We start from the raw sequence: 7,108 nt of genomic DNA on the forward strand, positions 1-7,108 counted from the left end.
GCTCCGGAGGTCCAGCCTGACACTGCTGCTCCTCTTCTGAGCTGTCATCTGCTTTTCCTTAGGGACTTTCCTATTTCTCACTCTAGGTTGCAGAGTGGGGGTTCTTCCTCTAGCTTTCCTATTTCTTGAGGCAGGTGGGGCATCTGGTCCAAGGGCCCCTAGGATGCTCGCCAAGGGAAAAGAAACACACAGAGACGTAGCAAAGATTCCAGGCACCTTATATATTCACATGGCCATGAGTTACAATTCGTAATTCCATGTTGTCTCTCCTAAACTGTGTGGGAAGTCCCTCTGGGGTGTGCTTGGGTATCCTGCTCACTTTATGTGACCAGATTTAGCTCCCCAGGTCGGATTAGGCTGGAGGCTGCCTGGCCTGCTGACGGATGGGCTGGCTGGTCCTCCTAACCCTCCTCCCTCACCTTTTTAGGTGGGGACTCTTAGGCTAGCCCTGGGATGGCTCTTGGGCTGTGTGTTCCTCTCATGACGTCCACTCCCTTGTCACCCCTGAAATCATATGCACAGAGTCAGGCAGAGGATACTCTCCCTTGCTATTTGGTCTATACCCCGAGCCCCAGAGTAGCTGTTGGTCAGCTTGAGTAAAACGGACTCACTTTCCCAGGCTAGAGACAGTGATCTGTGCGCTCCCCTCCCCAACTCCTGGGCCATTCCTAGGGTGGGGGTAGCTCTCGGGAGGGAACACCCGCAGGCTGTCTTCCCTCTAAGATGTGAGTGATTCCAAAAAGAAATAACCCTATTTACTGTCCCGCTGAAAGCTCCATGCTGTAGCCCCTGAGGCCCCATTAATATTGAAGACCTTGATCCATCTATGAGACACCTCTCTTTGGAGAGTGGGGGGTGGAGCACACACTCCTTGCAGCCCATCTTTCCTTACCAATTTCCAGCTCCCTCCGCCTTCCTGTGCCCATGTTGCAGACTGTGGTCCGAATAACCCTCGCTTGCCCTTCTCCTCTAGAGAGGTCTGGCCCGTCCTCCACTGGCACTTACAGCCCCTTCAACATTTCCTCATTTAGCCCTCTGGGAAGACCCCGGCCCCGGAAGGCCTCCTCTCTTCTGTGGCCTGCTTTCTCTGCTCTGCTGTGCTTGCTAGTTGCTCATCACTGCCCAGTCTTCAAGGCTGATTTGACATTGGTTGAATGTCAGAATCCTTTTCTGCCACTTTAAGCCCATAGACCCTCCCCCTCGGATCCAGCCAGGCCCCACTGGGAGAGCCTCGCTTGCTTTGCGGGAATCTACATCATTTATGTCAGGGGTCCTCAACCTCTGGGATCTAGTGCGTGATGCTCTGAGGTGGAGCTGATGTAATAATCATAGAAACAAAATGCACAATAAATGTAATGTGCTTGAATCATTCCCCAAACTACCCCCAACCCCAAGGTCCCTGGAAAACTTGTCTTCCCATGAAACTGGTCCCTGGTGCCAAAAAGTTTGGGGACCACAGCTTTACATCCCCTCCCTCCTTCCAAAGGTTCCCTGGAGATTCTGCTCACACCAAGCTCCTGTCCTCCCCAGCTGGGCCTCTGGTTCACAGCTCCCCATGGAGCAGATGGAAGGGTCCAGATCTCCCAACTCAGGTTCTTGTGGGTGGGGGCCCCTCTCTTGTGTTACTTCCTCTGTTTTCTTCTCCCTCTGCTCCTTCCTTCCTCTTGCTCTCAAAGGAGCGGTCTTTGACAATTGCATCTTTAAAAAAGAAAATACTTCAAAACACGGAGACTATAAAAGACGTTATTCCCACCGAGGGACCAGGAGGTAATTTCCTCACATGTGCTTTTTTGACAGTTTTGGCAAAGCTGCTTCCCAACATCTGCATTAAATATTTCCCACCACAGGTGTGTGTTTCATGTGATCTTGGAGTAAATAACACAGAATTGTAACCACCAGGTGGCCTGGGACTGGCCAGGACATCTCCCTGCATTTACTTCTTGGGGTGAAGGAGGCCTGGGCTGGGGCTGCACGGGGAAAGATTTGCTTCTGTTCAGGGGCATGGAGAAGGCAGCCTGGGCTCAGGCTTTCAAAAGAGACAACCGGTTCTTTAATAGAAGCACAGCCCTGAATATCAACTTGCTGTTAATTTAGCCACCACGCTCTCATTCTTCCGCTCTGCAGATGAGAAAAAACGAGGCAGTGAGTAGTCAAAGATTATATCCCAAATTCGTCCTCTGTCCCCTCATCTTCGAGACGAGGAGGGTGGACTAATGCTTTTCCTGGTTCTCAAATGGTCTGATTCTATAAAATCACTCCTTCCAAATTTATACACCCTCGCTGATGAGTGCGGCTGCCTCTCTAATTTTCGAGGGATGTGAAGGGTTTTCTAGCAATCTTGCAGGCTGAGCTGAATGCCTCTTTGTGCTTTCCATTGTGGGCTCAAAGAAAATCTTTGGAATTGTAGCAGAAGAAGGAAAAAAAAAAAACCAACCCATCTGAAAAAAAGTCTCAGAAAAAGAAAAGTGCCTTCACGGTAGCCTCTGTTCCACAAAAGGAAAAGAGAGCTTGATATTTTCCCAAAAGTGAATGAGCAGGTGCGGCGATTGTAAGAGGTAATGGCAAGGTTTCCCAAGAGCACTGGGATAAGGATAGGATCACGACTGAACTTCTCAATGAGCTTTCGAAGGGGCAATGTACAGCCGGGAATCTGGGATGCCATTACATTTCTTGGGTGAGGAACAAAAAGGCTGTTTCAGTGAGGCTCCCATTCCGCCTCCTTCAGTGGCCTGCGGGTCTGCGTGTGTATGTGTGTACATGTGTGTCTGTCATTCCACAGATGAAGTGAAAGTGAAGTCGCTCAGTCGTGTCTGACTCTGTGTGACCCCATGGACTGTAGCCCGCCAGGCTCCTCTGTCCATGGGATTCTCCAGGCCAGAATCCTGGAGTGGGTTGCCATGCCCCCCACCAGGGGATCTTCCTGACCGAGGGGTCGAATCCAGCCTCCTGCACTGCAGGCAGATTCTTTACTGACTGAGCCACCAGGGAAACCTATCATTCCATATCTGTACGTGTATATCCCTCCAACCCTCGGCCTGTCCATCCACCTGCCTTTCTTTCCCTTGGTCTCCCCTGCTCGCTCTGTCTGTCTCTCCTCATTTTTGTCTCGTCAGGTTGAAATTACTTGTCTTCTCAGGAAGGATGAATAATGAACTAGTGTTTTCCCACCCGCAGTATGTCAATCTTTCTCCTGAGTGGACTGTTCAGATAGTTTTCGTTGAATTAAAATTCCAAGTCTGCCCTGGAAGCTGAAGCATGCATCTATAATGCTTCCTAAGGGTTTTCAGAAATTCCACGACAGGTGATCACAGCTGCTGATGGTGGGGCCCTCTTCTCTGAAGAGTCCCCGAGGCCTTTTAGTGTGATCATCAAGGAGGTGCCCCCAGGCGCCTGCTGGCAGTGAGGGTCCACATCTTCCCATTCAAATTCTCTTTGTCTCTGGAGGTGTGGATGGAATATAGAGGCTGCAGAATCCCATGGAGAACCTGTTAATGTCATCTCTTCTTTAAGGAGCTTGAGGTCTTTGAAAGAAGACTCGCATTTCCTGAGAACAAACAGAGTCATGAAACACACAAAAAGAATTTTTGAAGAGCAAGTCATGTCTTCTGGCTCCCAGGCCTTGCTCATTTGACTTGCTGGAATGTAGTGAGGATAGCTGGAGTTGATCCGGAGCCTAGACACTGTGGCAAGTGTTGTGCGTGCAGGAACACACTTAATTCCCACAATAACCCAACGGGGAAGATACTATTTATAGCTCCACTTTGCAGGAAGGGGGCTAATGAGGACACCGATATCTTTTTGATGGTGAGGCACATGTTCTGCTGAGGGATTAAATAGACAAGGGAATCCAGAAAGCGTATTTCTGTCCTACCCACATTTTAAATTCCCTACTGGCAGGTAAAAATGATTTAAAAAATAGGGCAATAAGGATAAATAGGGCAGGGGAAAAAAAATAGAGCAACGATGGCTGGATTGCTGATCTGGAGGCGATTGGAGATGGTTCCATTCCAGGGTGGACATGAGTAGAAATGATTGACATGGCCTTGAGATCCATCGCCAGGGGCTGGTTGGCTCTTGAGAACATTAGTAAGACAGATGGGTCGCTTCAGTTTTGTGTCGTGGCCATGCTCAGCCCCTTGGGGTTTATGATGCCTTTTCCCTGTCTCCAGTCACCCTCTCCCCACCGGGAATGCAGACTTGCTGGATGCAATAGAATCTGGGTTTCCCGTTTCCTGGCTCCTTAGGGGTGGAGGGGGCAGAAGAAAAAGCTCGAAGGACCTCTCCCACGCCTCTGAGTGGTATCTGCTGGCAGGTGCAGGGTTGAGGAGGGCGAGGGCACCGAACCCAAGTCGCTGCCTCTGCGAGGCTGGTGGGATCTCGCTCACCTTCCATCAAGAAGCGGCTAGTCGCCATCCTTCTGGACAGCACCGTGAACCGCCTGTGCTTTCCAACGGGCTAAGCTTGGCTTCTGTTTTTAAGCCTTTAAACCAGAGCGTGGAGAAAGAAGGTCCCTCCAGTGCAGGATGTTGACAGCTTATCTAAATTTAGAGGCCACGCGGGGTGTGATTTTTGCATATGTCCCTTCCTGATGCCAGTTGGCACTGCAGAGCTCAGCACAAGCCCCGAGCATTTCCGTGCTGCTCCCTCCCCGCCACACACACCCCCTGTACGTTCCAGATGGGGTGCTTCAAGCAGGTGACTAAGCAGAGAGAGCAAAAGCCCTTTCCAGGTTGCTTTGAAAATGGCTCCTTTCGAATTGCCGTTAAGATCCGGGTGCAGCTCCCTTTCCGGAATCTATGGGGAAATGCCACGTACCCAGCACAGGGTACTGAGGCACAACAGTTCCCGTGTCGGCCAACTCTGCCCTCTGCCAAGCCTGTTTAGAGTCTGAACCTTCACTGCCAGAGCCTCTCATGCGCCTCAAATTCCAAGAGGAAAACATTTGCTAGACCTGACAGGCTACAGCCACTAGATGGCGCTAAAGGTCTGTGGAACATTTTCGGGTAGGCCCTTAAATCTGTAATTCCGCCCTTAGCTGAAGAATCCTTGTAGAAGAGAGAGACCTTGATCATAAATCCCACACGCAATAACAGGTTCATAATGCATCCTAGTGACTACATGCTGTATTTTTTTCTCCCTGAGAAATAAAATTTCTCTTTCAGTGGAGAAGGATGTTCCTTAACATCTAACATGTGCTAATGTTAAATCTCTTTCTTAGGAAGCCTGCAAAACTAAGCCTTTAATGTGCGCTGACCGAGACAGCTGGGCAATGTCTGTGGCGAGACGCCGACTGATAGCTTGAGGGACTGAGAACACGTAAGCCATAGTCTTGGCAGCCTGGATAGGGAAGGTGATTTTTCCCCTAAAAAATGAACATTTGACTTGTCAAAACCGTTTTCTCATTGATCCACTGAGACAGAATCTGCAGGTTAAAGAGGCAAGTTTACAGAAAATCTCCTTCATTTTTGGAAGGGAAGTTAAGGGAAAAGCAGAGACTAATTTCTTTCACTTAAAAAGTATTTACCTGAGAGTGAGTTTAAGAATAAGATACTGGTGGGATAGAAATCCATTTCTTTTTTGCCTTGACTCTTCCCATCCTAGAGCCTTCCATGTTGCCTGGGGAAGAGGAATGACAGAATTTTAAAAAATGCCAAAGCAGACTCCATCTGAAAACATGCAGTGTGTATTCACTGACGTCTCAGTTGATTCTGAATATTCGTCCTTTCTGGAGGCAGTGCCACACAACACAAAGGGCTGAAATTTCCTGGTTACGATGCACTTTTTGGTACCTTATTGGTCGAGTTGTTGTGTTATTTATCATGTGCACAATGTGAGATTAGGGAAAAAACCAAAACCGAAACGAAAAAACCCACACACTTCAGACTAACTTTGGTGTTGTGTTGCAATTCCTTTGAAATTTCTACCTGTCACAGACTCCCAGTTAATTCTCTAGACTGAGTTCTTGGATCTGGACTAGGGCAGGTGGTCTTGTATCTCTCTCCTTCTTGCAGGCCTCGCACCTGACATCTCAGTCTACTTGCTCTCTTAAAGAGCGCAGAGATCTGGCTCAGGCCCCGGCAAGGAGAGAACACGTTAAGTCCTATATTTTGTGCGTGTCACATCCCAAAATCTGCTTCTGGACCAACCTCTGCAGAGTCAGAAACTTACCGAGAGACCTTGTGAGCTTATGGTTGGAAAAAGAAGGATAAAAATCATTGAATCTCCACGACAAAAATGGGGACAGTCTGCTGCCTTTCAGAGAAATCAACCAAGGTTCTCAAAGTTCAATGTAAGCACAGCTATTATTTTTTATTGAATTATAGTTGATTTACAGTGTTGTATCAGTTTCTACGTACAGCTAAGTGTTTCAGTTATACATGTATATTTTTCTTCATGTTCTTTTCCATGTGGTTTTCTTGTGGTTTATTACAGGGTATTGGGTATGGTTCCCTGTGCTACACAGTAGGAGCTTATTGTCTAAAAATATGGACCAATGCTTCACGAATTTGTGTGTCATTCTTGTGTAGGGACCGCATTAAGCTTCTCTGTATTGTTGCAATTTTAGTATACGTGCTGCCAAAGCAAGCACTGGAACAATTATTTTTGAACAGATTTGGTTTTTTTTCACTATGTATCATAAATAAGAGGTATTTTCTCAGTCAATATTTTCCTTTTCCAGAGTTTGATGGTGTCTTCCTGGTTTCCATAATGCTGATTAGCCATCCCATATTTAGCGCAGGCCCACGTGTTGTTGTTGATGTTCAGTCGCTCGGTTGTGTGCGGCTCTTTGTGACCCCACAGGCTGCAGCAGGCCAGGCCTCCCTGTCCATCACCAACTCCTGGAGCTTGCTCAAACTTGTGCCCATCGAGTCAGTGATGCCATCCAACTATCTCATCCTCTGTCATCACTTTCTCCTCCTGCCTTCAATCTTTCCCAGCATCAGGGTCTTTCCCAATATGTTGGCTCTTAGCATCAGGTGGCCAAAGAATTGGAGCTTCAGCTTCAGCACCAGTCCTTCCAATGGATATTCAGGGTTGATTTCCTTTAAGATTGAGTTCTTTCAGGATTGACTGGTTTGATCTCCTTGCAGTTCAGGGGACTCTCAAG

General features: G+C 48.1%; 1 non-coding gene across 1 annotated transcript; it reads right to left on the minus strand.

Moving 5' to 3' along the window:
- Nucleotides 1-6,479: 6,479 nt before the first annotated feature.
- LOC114108932 (U6 spliceosomal RNA) lies at nt 6,480-6,589 on the minus strand. The gene has a single exon (XR_003585658.1). It is a non-coding gene; the product is annotated as a U6 spliceosomal RNA (small nuclear RNA).
- Nucleotides 6,590-7,108: the final 519 nt, after the last annotated feature.

This window comes from Ovis aries, chromosome 17 (assembly GCF_016772045.2).
Source record: "Ovis aries strain OAR_USU_Benz2616 breed Rambouillet chromosome 17, ARS-UI_Ramb_v3.0, whole genome shotgun sequence".
NCBI lineage: Eukaryota > Metazoa > Chordata > Mammalia > Artiodactyla > Bovidae > Ovis > Ovis aries.